We start from the raw sequence: 14,074 nt of genomic DNA on the forward strand, positions 1-14,074 counted from the left end.
AAGTTTGAGGCCAGTCTGAGACTCTATAATGAATTCCAGGTCAGTCTGTGCTAGAGTAAGACTCTACTTTGAAAACCAAAAATAAATAAATAAATAAATTAATTAATTAATTAATTAAAATATAGCAATATTAAAAAAAAAGATTGGAAAGATCTACCATAATCTATGGGAATGAGGAACCATTGCCATGTTCTCTATATGAAAAAGTATCTTATTAGAGATTTTTTTTAAACTTATTTTTATCATTTATTTATTTGAGTGAGAGAGAGAGAGAGAAAATGGACATGCCAGGGGCTCCAGCCACTGCAAACAAACTCCAGATAAATGTACCCCATTGTACATCTGGCTTATGTGGGTCCTGGAGAACCTAACCTGGATCCTTGGACTTTGCAGGCAAACGCCTTAACAGCTAAACCATCTCTCCAGCCCGTATTGGATTTTTTTTTTTTTTCAAGGTAGGGTCTCACTCTGGCTCAGGCTGACCTGGAATTCACTATGTAGTCTTAGGGTGGCCTCAAACAATCGAAGATACTCCTACCTCTGCCTCCCGAGTGCTGGGATTAAAGGCGTGCACCACCATGACAGGCTCTTTGAGATTTTTGAAAGCAAGACTAAGTAGGAAAATTTAGAGTAGGCACCTATACAGCTTGTTTCTTGTCTGTTCTTAGTAACGTATTTCATACAAACAACTAGAGTTAAGCCTTGAGAAGAAAGTCTTCAATTCAGACATCCCAAAGGGGCTCCCACTCTGCTTATTAATGTTTGGTTTGCTCATTCTCTCAGATCTCTGCTTTACAAAAGAAATTTTTCTTTGCTCCTTTCATATTATTCTTGACCCCCTCCTAAGGAAGTTCTTAAATTATTATTAGTGGCCATAATATTTTTTTACTAACTCCCACATAGTTCATCTAAGTTTCTTCCTGACTTTAAATCTTCTCTATTTTTCTCTTCTTCTATCCTTTGACTTATTTTTTAATCTCTGGGGTGGGGTCACATCAGAACTGAAGTCAAAGATGTCTGACATTCTCACAAGGAATAGTCTGTCTTTGGATTTTTCATCTTATATAAACAAACACCCTATTTGGCATCCTTTGCAAATTGATTACCATCTTTCTCCTCCTTACTGTTTGATTCTGAAATATTCCTGACAGGCTCATGCTTAAGTGGCTGCTTCCCAGATCATGGTGCTACTTTGAAAATTGGGAAGCTCTAGGACTATGGGCCTTGGAGAGCAGAAGTAGGACACGAGGGGTGGATCTTTGTTGGTTTGTTGGTCTCCCTCTTCTTCCTGGTCCATTGAGATGCATGAGCAGCCACCCCATGCCCACACAACACTCCCACCATCATGAATTCTACCATGCCTTCCTGGCTATGTTGTGCTGAAGTCCCTATGAAACCATAAATCAGAAGAAATCCTTTCCACCTCAAGCTGTTTCTTACAAATATCTTGTCATGGTGGTGGTAAAAGTAGCACATTCTTATTTTATGAAGAATTCATCATTTATAGTTATGCCTTAAGGAGTCATGAGGAAACCTACGAACCCAGTCTAAGCCTGTGCAGCGATTTTCAGTTTATCTCAACCGACACATCTAGTTCCAAGTGCGTCTATCACACCCAAAACAGCAGAAGAGTCATGAGTCACCACGTCTATCCCTTCCTTTCTCCATTCTGTCCCTTAACCTCAGCAAGGGTACATCCTAATCTCCAGGTGTCTGTTTAGCAATGTTGAAAGGCTCTATTTGATCTCCTGGGATTCCTACATCAGGTGATAATTAGCTGAAGGTCACAGCTAGCTTGCAGATGTGTGCAGTTTATGCATATTCAGATAGCGTGGGCATGCAAAGATAACAGTTTATGTGTACCCAATTTCATGTGGTCAATAAGTAGCCTTCAGTCTGTTTTGATGGCTCTGAAAACTATACCTCCCCCATGTTTGGAGGTCAATGGAAGCAAAAGCTAGAGGGATTTTAGATGAGGGAAAATGACGGTTTCAGAATGAGTATGCGCCATCAAGCTGGAAGGATAATGAAAGGTATGACGGTCCCAGAATATAGGCTCTGCGTGCAATTTTGCAAACACATGCCTATAAAGGGGCAATCTGGCTGAAGGAGAATAAAGCTCAGTCACTGATGTTTTTGGTAAGGGCTATGGACCAAGTATCATATAATACAGGAGGTAAAGTTGTATACCTAGCAATCACAGAAGAATGAAAAGCTCTTTAATGTATGCACATGTCTGAGTAGATATTATCTAACAGTATACCAAAAAAAAAAAAAAAAAAAAAAAAAGAAGAAGAAGAAGAAAAGAAAGAAAGAAAGAAAGAAAAAAAAAACAGCCCACCCATGTGCATAAGGAACCCTGTTGCCTGACCTGGACATGAAATGCGTATCAAACTGACAGCTGAAAGAGAAAATTAGAAAGAGGCCACACTCAGATGTGAAATTAAGTTACCAAAAATGAATACACTTTGGAGTTTGAAATAAAAATACATTAGGAAGAGACTTAGAGCATGAGTAAAAGATACTGCTGCAGAGCCATTTCTTCCATGCTCTACAGTCTATTTTTTTTTTTTTTTAAGTTCTCTAGGGTGTGATGAGCCAATGAGTCCAGACAACCTCACAGTCACTAAAGGAGAGGAGAATGTTGTTCCATGTGCTTTATCAGAAGGTGAGTCTGAGTTATTAAATATGAAACTGTTTAATTCCACAGCCTTCATAGTTCACTTGCAATCTCAACTTTAATACTTTCAGGGTTTAAAATAGAAAGTTTATCATAACAGGGTATTTTGATTTTTCCTCAAATTTAAAGATTTTCTAAAAAATGCTATTCTGTTTAGAAAAATACAAATTATATGTGACTTGTGATTTATTTTTTTTAAATCTCATGAAAAGGGATTCTAGCTTAAATTTTCCATGTAAATAAAGGAATTTTCAAAAAAAATCAATGACATGCATGCATTTTGAAACACCATTGTCAATTGTAGAAACAAAAATGACATTTATATAGTAAAGTAGAAAGGCAGAAATAAGTACATGTGAGTGGAGAATGCAGATCCCCTTTCTAATGGGAGGCCTATATAAAGCAGTTGCGAATATGAAAGAAATAAAGCACGTTGCATATAGGTTTTTACAAATTAATTCTGTAACGGAACCTATGAGGCATCCTTATACATTCCAGTTGTATAATAACTCATTTTCTTTCCTGTAATTAGTATGTTCAGGACTTTGAAGGAGTCACTAAAATAAACAAGTCACTTTTAATTTAACCTACATTTTCAATTCTCCTCCAATGTCCTTGCCCATGCCTCGGGATATCCAAAACATCTTGACAACAACACAGAAAGAAATGGCATCCCACAGCATGATCTGACCTTCCTTATGCATGGCTAGCTCCCACTTGAATCACAGGAGAGGATGTGTAGATGCAAGCCTGCATGCACAGCTTCTCATTCAGTCTATGAATTATAGATGTACTTCTGAGAGGCCATTTCCCTTATGGTTCCTAATGCAAAACTAGTCTGTAAATATCTAACATTCTTTACCCAATATGTTAATCAGTTAGTAAGGTAGACACCAGTGGCCTCTCTTTGCTAAGCTTAATTAATGGCAAGTATAACTATCGGGCCCCTGGCTCCACCCTTTAAGCCCTACATAATGGGATACATTCTCCCACAAGAGGCCACAAGTTTGTGTTTTCTAGGCTTGAAATTCTGCTCATTGTTGTGAGGTCAACCCATTCATTTCTTGACACTCTTGGTTGCCAACTGCTATTTAAGCTGTTGGTTCATTGAGTTCATCTGTCATGGGCCTGCTTCAGTATGTTTGCCAAAGGCTCTGAGAACTGTTCCCACTTTGCTATTTCTCAGTGATAATGAATCACTTTGAACTAGTCAGATATACCCTCACCATGGAATGCAATTCCCCATGTGGGATCAATGTGATGAAAACCGGATGAATGCTTACACCTGCTAACTGGGTTATGTTGTTTGGTCTTTTGTGGCATCGATAATTATAAGCCTGTGGAAGGAGACTTCTTGCTTTAAGAACACAGGTTGTGATATAATGGATCTGTAAATACCAATACATTTTCCCAAAGTAATAAGATGAACTTACATATTTTCAAATTATTCAGTTTTTAGTAGACAACACTGTACTTGATTCAGAACTGGAATTCCAATGTGGATACAATTCTGATCATTATTGTTATAATTTCCTTTAGAGCCTGGCTTCTCTGGAACTTGGAGCAACTGTTCCAAAAGAGAGCTGCCATCTCCACTGGCACTACACTTACAGACACGTACCCTGCTTGTATTTACAGAAAGCAGGTCAGTGTCATGTTTCCATGGAATTGTAGAATCTGGTTTTACTTAAAGCACAAACTTAAAGTGAGTGTTAAGAAAGAGCTAGCTTATATATCACTCCAGAATCTATATGTAGGCAAATCATATGTTGGAAATATATCATTTGTAGCTGGAAAATATTCAAGTTACTTAACTTAGGGAGATGAAACTTCGTTCTAAGAATCAAATCAAAATCTTAGTTGTTTTGATTTAAGATAAAGATTATGATTGTTGTTATATATTTTATTATTTAATGTGTGTGTGTTTGTGTGTACACAAATATAAAGAACAGGGATCAATGTCAGATGTATTTGTCAATTATTCTTCACTTTTATTTTTTTAGAAAAGGTCTTTTATTAAATCTGAAATATGCCAATTTTGGTAGACATGCTAGCCAGCAAATTCCAGGGATATTCCTAATTCTGTCTTTCCAGCACTTCCAGGCTTTTCATTTAGGACCCAAACTTTATGATTGAGCACCAAGCACATTACAGAATGAGGCAAGGATTTAGCCCCTGAGTGTTGTTATGCTTTATCATTTCATGTAATACATGATTTTTGACCATTGTACATGAGGTCTGGCATGAGATCATTTACCTATTTCTGTAATAGCTTACTCTTCTGTGGAAAAACTCAAGGAGAGAACAAACAATAATGGGCTTGTGACATTTTATAGTCTATCTGGTAGGTATTGATTGTTCTCATTTTACCTGTCTGACTTGACAAAGCTCAGTGGTGATGACAGGCTCATTGTTGACACATTGTACAATGCCTGAAGTGTATGAATTGCATTGTGGCCACCAATATATGTATATCACCCCTTCACTCACCAAACATTTTCAGCACCTACTCAACGTCAGGGCACTAAAATACAGCAATGAACAAGACCAGCCCAATTTCCAAGGCATCTTAATCCTCTATTTGCACTTTTTTACTCAGTCCTTAGGAAAACAACATTTGTTTCTGCAAGTTTCATCAACAGACCATCATGCAACTGTTCTATTATTTATTGAAGATAGTGATTATTATTTATACCAGTATACATTCATAGGAATAATCTGTGAATATTATTAGCTGAGTTATAGGATGCAAATACAGGTACAGCTCCATGCATGCACAGTAAGAAGTGAGAAGGAAAAAGAGGTCCAGATATGTAAGTGACAAGTAGTTCTCACAAAATGAGGAACATATAGAATGCTTGCAAAACTCTAGTCTGGTTGAGATAAAAGACTGCAGATTAGTTCCTGTGGGGAGAAAAGAGTAACTGCTGTAAAATACACACTAGGTTATGGGCTTGTGGAAAGTCAAAGTGTGCCATAAAACATGGTGGATCCACCAAGATTGCTTATATTCTGCAACCTCTCTTTGAGCTTCCTTTTCCAGACCCAGAAGTAAACCATGAACATTTTATTGTAGTTACTCTAACAATCTTCCATCAGGCTTTTAAAGTTATCTTCACCATCCAATATCCTCTTGAAATACATGTACTCCATGTGCCCATCCAGGCTCCTGGCACAGTGTTAGAATCTTCTGCTCTGAGTATATTCAATCCCATTCCTCATCAAAAGCAACTACATACACACAATTATAAGACACAGTTACCTACTTATAGTTATATATACGTTTACATACACACACAGTCAAATACACAGAGATATTACATACACACAGTTACATAGATTTGCTTTGTATTTTGTCCACCCAGGTGCCAGGCTACTTATGAAAATTGGACCCCCTTCCCCACTTCTTTTGTCTTATCTTTTCCTATTTGCTTAGCAAGACATAAGAAAAACTAAATAACTGCTTTTTGCTCTGATTAAATGTGTCCTAGAACTATCAAATCATTTTTGGATCATTGTTGGCAATGCTTTGACAGACACACCTAAGAATATAAAACTATTAATCAAATCTCTACTTAGTGAGTACTTACTTATTACCCAAAAGTACCCAAGATGGTCATTCAAATATATATATATATATATATATATATATTTGAATTATATATTATATTATTATATTTTATTATATTATATTTATATTATTTTATAATTATATATTATATTATATATATTTAATATATATGCTATATTTGTTCATATATATGTATATATATTCATATATGTATATATATTTATATATGTATACATATATTCATATATATATATATACATATATATATATATATATATATTAAATTGACTTCTATGCAGAAGATGGAAGAACATGTTAAGCAGGCTTAAAACATTAGTTGACTATGAACCATATGCCCTGTTTTAATGAGTTCCCTGAAGGCCCTCTTTAGAAGGCCTGCAATAAGAATGGTATATCTACAGAAAGCTTCTTTATAGAATAAAATAAATGTATTCATAAGACGATATTTCATTTCTGTAATTTAAGTGTAGAAATTTCAAGGATATAATCTACCATTCAGCATCCTTGCTTATCTTAAATTTACCATCAATATTTAAAATACATTGCTGTTGAGGACATTTACCTCCATGGCTTCTGGTGCTCTGGCAAAACCTCAGGTGTGAGGTCTTCTGGCCAGGCGCCTGTGCTTTCATACCATTGTAGCATTCACTGTCACTCTAGGACTTGCATTTTCCAATAAGTCTGGTATAGCTGAACAAAGAAAGGAAGCAGATGCAGATTTCTACAGAAATTATGACTCCATGAAAGATTTTGAGGAGATGAAGAGAGCTTGTATCTTCCATAGTGCAAAATGACTTTGGAATATAATGAGTTTCATTGTACTGAATACCATCGAAGTTTCTTGACCTGTGTTCCTGAACTATGAATATGTGGGTTAAGGAATAGTTTATCTCAATACATACCAATTACTATGGATAACAATTCTGCATGTCACCCAACCTATCAGCATCTTGAATTTTAGAGAAACATTAAACATTTCAGTATACAAAAACTGCTCATTATATTTTTGTGAAAGCAGAAAAAAAAAAACAACATGGATTTCTCTCTAGACCATCAACTACACTTGCAAACCAGCATTTGGGAATGTTAAAATAATTATTCAATAGTAGAATTTAGGGAAACTGTAACACTTTTTAGTTTTCCCAATGACAGATTGTCAGTGTGCTATAAATTCCAACAATTTATATTTTCAGGCCCCAGCTTCCCAAGCCTGCCAAGCATGTCACAGCCTTGAGGAATTATGGCCGTTTAATCAGGGTTGAGCATTTCCATGCTCAACCTTCAAACAGTGATGCTCTGCCTATGTTTTCACCAGTGATAGATGAATCCACTTACTCCACTGCTTCCTGCATGACAGTACTTTAGAAGCCCTGTAAAAGTTCACATTTTTCAATATATCAAATTTTAGCAGCACAATGACCTTCTAATATTTGTTTTCAAATCTTTATAACTAGCAGTTCATTACTTTCCCAAAACAGAGAGGAAGAAAGCCTGCCGATGCTCACTGGAGCAGAGCAGGTACCACTGCATATATAGGAAGTTGTTTGCAAGGAATCCTGTAAAAGTATAAAAGTGTTGACCCCCTAAGCCTCCAGTGCCACGGGAGGCAAGCAGTCAGAATGACAACCATCCTATAGCATGCTGCTAGCATGTGCCTTATGGGATGTATGAATCATGGCCACAGTATTTCTGTTTCAAATTGTTGATAACCCAACCTTCTTACTCACAGCCATGTGATGTAAATCCCTCTAGGATGAGCCAGAAGTCTCAGCAAGCAAAACATGTCCTTGGATTTAGACGCTAACCACAGATGTGCTTTTCTGCTCCTGTGAGCTTTTATTTTGGCTTTTCTATCTATCTATCTATCTATCTATCTATCTATCTATCTATCTATCTATCTATCTATCTATCTGAACAATATATATATATATATAATATATATATGAACAGTAGACAGTGTTATTAGTTTGTTGGCTTATTTTTGTTTCAGTGTGTATCCTGATTCATGTATCTACCTTCCAATGTGGAAAAGAAGCATGCATGTATAGATCCATGGAAATGAATTGTGACTAGAATTCATATGCCAAATATTATGTATTATTTAACAGCTACTCAATATGTCAGGAAAGATTTTAGCATCATTCCCTTAATGTCACAGATGAGAAGGCTGAAGATGGGTTATCTTGGATTCTCCAGCCCTGAAGCCACAAAGCCACAAAGATGGCACTCAGCCTGGGGTCAGAACCTATCACTTGGCCACTAACAGACTTTGGTGTTCCTCACCATAAAAAATTAAGCCTGCAAACTTCCTGGCCCATAGCCGACTAGTGAACTAGATATCCATTCATGATTTCAGTTTACATTCTTAGGACAAGAGATGCCCTGAACAGACCCTGTCCCTAATCATCAGGTATGTGATAGGAAAATGAGAGCAAGTACACTCTGAAATCCCTCAGTACACACATTATGGAGAAGAACTGCTGTTTTGCCTATTTATTTCTGTTGAGACAAGAATTAACTGTGCTTGCTCAGCCTGGCATGAAGATTTAGTCATCCTTATTAGCTCCAATTGACTGAAGGTCATTACGAAAAAGGATATGTTAAAACGAATTGTGAGACAATGTTAGGATGTTTCTGTAAAGGACTGTTACCTGTGAATAATTACTTCTATGGGTGATAAGGGTATAAGAGGAAGTGCAAAGATATTTATACAACCTCTGTATAAGCATTTGTTGCATATGTAAGATGAGGGAAAGAGGGAGAACTTAAAGTCATTTGTTTTCTTTCTTTATTTACTTTTTTATTGACAAATTCAATAATTATAGACAATAACCCATGGCAATTTCCTCCCTCCTACTACTTTCCCCTTTGAAAGTCCACTCCCCACCATACCCCTTCCTCCTCAATCAGTCTGTCTTTTATTTTGATTTCATCATCTTTTCCTCCTATTATGATGGTCTTGTGTAGGTAATGTTGGGCACTGCAAGGTCATGGATATCCAGGCCATTTTATGTCTAGAAGAGCATATTATAAGGAACCCTACCCTTCCTTTGGCTCTTACATTCTTTCCACCACCTCTTCCACATTGGACACTGAGTCTTGGAAGGTGTGATAGAGACGTTCCAGTAATGAGCACTCCTCTTTCACTTCTTCTCAGCACCAAGGTGCCTTCTGAGTCATCACAAGGTCACTGCCAACTGAAAAGTGAAGCATCTCTATCCAAAAGTTAGAGTAGCATTAATATATGTGTGAACATTAAGATAAATACTTACTGGGCAGTTTGGTGAGCATACTATATACATTTAGCCAGACACCAACAGACATTACACACCTAGGACTCATAACTATACCCCATCATAGGTGTGAAGTATCAGGAATGTATTCCTTCCTGTGGAGTGGGCCTCCAGTCCAGGTCGAGAGCAACTGGTTTCCCCCATAACAGACATGCCACTATTGCACCCATTGGCTCATTTGGTCTGGCTGACCAAATTTAGGGCTTGCAGTGTCCACTGTGGAGTATCTTCACTGGTGATTTCTCACTTTCTCATTGGACTGCATGCAACATAGCCTCCCCACCACAACACATGCCCCCTGTTTTCTATAAGCTGGCCTACATGTAGGAGGTTTTCAGGTCATTTCCAGCAGGATTTCTCAGTGACCTTAGAGCCCAAGTATGTGGAGTCTTTGGCAATAGGGTCTCACCGTCTATTCTTGTGGGAAACCAAGAGCCTTGGCAATGGCCTGTAATATTTTGGGGGCATCAGGGACCTCCCTGGACAACAGGCATCCCTCCCTGGCACTGAAAATTTTCTAGTAGCAATCTATGGCTTCTGGTTGTTCCATTGTCCAAAAATGTAAGTTCCCATATCAGTTTTTCATACTCTTTTAGATTTTGATTAGCCTTCTCCCACCTTTCTTTTACTCAATCTCTTCCATTGACTCACTTACGCCTTTTCACCCCCATTAATCTGTTCAACTTCTACTTACATATACACAATATCATCCTATTAAGGTCCCTTACCTCCCTTTCTATTAGCTTTATATCCCTTTTCTGGTTTACTGGCTTCTGATTTTGTGTTGTTTCTCATTAGTTCCCTTCACTCATTCTTTTTGGCATTTACTTTACCTCTATCAACCTTGGAAATACAGAGATAGAAACTTATATTACCCCAGACCTCATCTAGACTCTCAAATCAATGGAAAACTTTGCTAATGACATTAGTTCTTATTTCCAGATATTGCTTTTAAAATTTCAGGGGTTAGAAAATCAGAGCAAGGCCATAGATCTGCAATTGTGGGTATGCCAAGTGCTTCTGAGACAGGGGAATTTAAGCAGCAATGACTCTTAAACACTTTAATAACTTTCCATTTTTTTTCTTGCAAGCTGGGAACACAGGATTTGATACTACTCAAAGCATCTGACTGTCTTTTCTATCTCCAGAAGACAGAAAGTGGCTTTGGGGAAAATCACTCACTAAAAAGTATGAGAAGATGAGGTATTCAGATCTGTGCCGCACTTTCACCCATCCCTCGGTTGGTTGCCTTTCTTATTTACGTATGCATAGCTTGCTCTGTCCTTACTTCTCCAGAATTATGCATTATTTAAAGAGCAGAATTTTACTTTACACTTACATTATCAAGTTGGGCAAGCCCATTCATAGCACTAGGTATCTCTTATGATAAGTCATGGTGTTGAAGATAACAGCAGCAACCATTAGCTGAGCACACTAGCCTGACACAGCACATTGCCTTCTGCTGAGTGTTTTTTATTTTCCAGTTTTACTTAGTTCTTAGGATATTCAAATTAGGGAATCAACGGAGACAGGACGGAGGAAAGTGGGCAGACCTTAACACCTGAGGCTACTTCTCAGTCTGTGGGAAACAATAACCACTGAGTACACAGCCACCAAACGAAGTTGGTTGGAGGGTTGGAGCTGCCAAGTAGTACAAAAATGCAGCCCCTAGACATCAACCATCCCCATACATGAATGAGGGAATTGTGTAGAAGGTAGTTGTTATCGCAGGGCTCCCGCCTTTCCCTAAACTCACCAGCTTAAGCCTTTTAAAGACAAAAGGGTGTCTTTCAATTTATCCTCTCCTTTCTTTCTAGACCTGTGTGGATGTAAGGATTACAGGTTTCCTGACTGTCTAGGAAGAGTGATGGCTTTGCTCTCCAAGAACTTAACTCCCAGGCTTAATTATTATGCGAGTATGCAGTATATTAAGCTTGTAGGCCAAAAGTAATTTAAAGTCTAGGTTGCATTGACTTTCAAATTATTTCATTTCTAATTCAGATGCATGCTTTGTTCAGGCATTTATCACTTTTACATAATCAGCCAGCTTGTCCCAAGATGCTAGTCCCTCAAACCCTCTAACTCCTCCAGGTCCACATCAGCAGTAATAAGTGACAGTCCCTCCACACCTCCTCTGGTCAGACTCCTCCCCCAGTGTCTCACTTCATCTCTTAATGTACCTCCTATTTGTGGAGAATTTATCAAGTGCTGCACAGCTTGTCAGCAAGGCATTTGCTCTTAATTATCAAGCCACTGTGGAGCTTTTAGGAAAGCAGACACTGTTTCATAGCTACTCTCCGAATGCCTAGATACTTGTCCAGTGACTTTCTTTTGTCAGCAAATCAGAGCTAGTGATTCTGTGAATATTTTTAGTCAGATTCTTAGTAAAATTGCCAAATACAAACATTTTATTTTCCTAGAACCTGAGGAGTTAACTGATCACTAAAGAGCCTGAGGTGAGACCCGGGTACTGATAACTGATCCCTTGCCAAGATAAAAACTGGCTTTCATATGCTATCAGTGGTTAAAGGGTAGGAGATTTTCACCTCTGTGAGGAATGTCAGCCCATGCATGACATATAGGAAATCCTCTGAGAAGACAGACTAGTGAAGATAAATAAATAAGAGAAGAGAAAGAGCGAAAAGCAAAGAGGAAAAACTATTTGTCAAAAAAAAACACATTCAATTTGAATAAATTTAAGAAAGAGAATAAAATTAAAAACATAAGAATATATTTATTTAAAAGAAAATTAAGGGCTGGGGAAATTGTTCAGTGAGCACAGATCCTTGCTGCGCAGCCTCTCAGCCTGGGTTCACTCCCCACACCAGTGTGACACCTCAGATAGTGAGAGGAAGAACCTGGATCAAACCAACATTGTGAACCAGCTAGTCTGGCATTCACCTATAGCCTAGCAGATGGCTTACAATGGTTGGAGACTGTCTCAAACAACATGGAGCACAGACATCTCAAAGTTGATACCTAAAACTTCCACATGTGCATGATGGGATACACACACACACACACACACACACACACACACACACACTAAATAACACATTTTAAAATAAAACATAAAATATATTTAAAGTGCATAAGGTAAAGTCAAAATACAATTAAATGTAAAGGGAGTAAGAAATTCTGGGGGAAATATTTAAAAAGAAGAAAAAATAAACTAAGGAAACATACTGCCACCAAATAGAAAATTAGATGAATGTATAAAGTTGAGTAAAATATTTTAAAAGGTAAAACCCTGTTAACCCTGTAGAAGATAAATAAATAAGGGAGGAAGAAAAGGAAGATAGAAAGGAGGGAGGGATGGAGAGAAGAAAGAAGAAAGGAAGAAAGAGTGGAATAGAAGGAAAGAAAGAGTTTTGGGGCAGCTTCTTTTTGGGTCCTTGAAAATCGGAGACTGGTAGATTGTTGACAGATAGTTGAGGGGAGTTGCATTGAATTGAGGACTTTTGTTTTATTCTTTTTCCTGAGGTCACTGTGGAACCTTTACTGAAGTTTCTGATAGCCACCAGATCTGTCCTCTTGGCCACCATGTTCCTTCTCTGCTTATCAGCAGCCTCTGCTGGATGCAATTAGGTTTGCATTGTTTGCTGAAGAGGTTTCCATCCCTTCATCCCTAGAACCTATACTCCAGGGTAACTGTTTCAGTTGAGTGATGCTTCCCAAATGCTTCAGTAGTGTGGAGAGCAAGTAATGCACTGAGATGGGTGCATGCAGAGGACCTCTCCTTGTACTCCTGTACTCTTAAAACCATTATGCTGGAGAGATGCAGCACTGAGGATCAGGTGTCTCTTCAGTCTCAGAATACTCAGGATCTATAGAGGTGAAACAGATTAATAGATCCAGAACTGGATCCACCTGCTGGTTTCATGTCCACAGCAATCAAACCCCAGGGTAATTCTGTTTATAAGAGCTGCTTATAAGAGGGTGGGTCTATTTCTCTTCATGCAATTCTTTCTCAAGCCAGCCCCTACCCTCATGCCTCCCTCTAGCTGGTCAGAGTACAGCTCTTCTTATCCCCATATCTGATTATCTGGTTCTTCCCTCAATTTAGCTGGTGTTATCCAGGCCAAACTGAGGTTGCTTGACCTACAGATTTTTTTTTTTTCTCTGTTCAAACTGGGGTAGCTAAATTTTAACACTGTATATGCTATACGGTGCTTATACTCTGCCATCCAATTCATAAGGAGCTGACAGAATGTGATTTCTCTCTGTCCGTGACTTTTCCATCAGAGGAATTCTCCTTCCGAGGGCTTTGATCTTGTTGTTCTGAGGGTGGGAATATCTGGATTTCCTCTGCCTTCCCTTGCAGGACCCCCTCCTCTGCCAGGTAGCACTGTGGCTGACTCTGTTCTACTTGCTGACCTCTGGAATGGTGCATCTTCTCATCACTGTTTCTTCTTCAAGGAGAAAACCCTGCAGTCAAAGAAAGAAGAGGAGTTGAACATCCTGTTTGTTTTTTTTTTTTAATTTTTTTTTAATTTATTTATCTGAGAG

The 14,074-nt window shown here is 38.1% G+C and overlaps 1 pseudogene; it reads left to right on the top strand.

Annotated features, from left to right (window-relative positions):
- Positions 1 to 6,838: 6,838 nt before the first annotated feature.
- LOC101596356 lies at positions 6,839 to 7,066 on the top strand (annotated as a pseudogene).
- The last annotated feature ends 7,008 nt before the right edge of the window (positions 7,067 to 14,074 follow it).

This window comes from Jaculus jaculus, chromosome 7 (genome assembly GCF_020740685.1).
Source record: "Jaculus jaculus isolate mJacJac1 chromosome 7, mJacJac1.mat.Y.cur, whole genome shotgun sequence".
NCBI lineage: Eukaryota > Metazoa > Chordata > Mammalia > Rodentia > Dipodidae > Jaculus > Jaculus jaculus.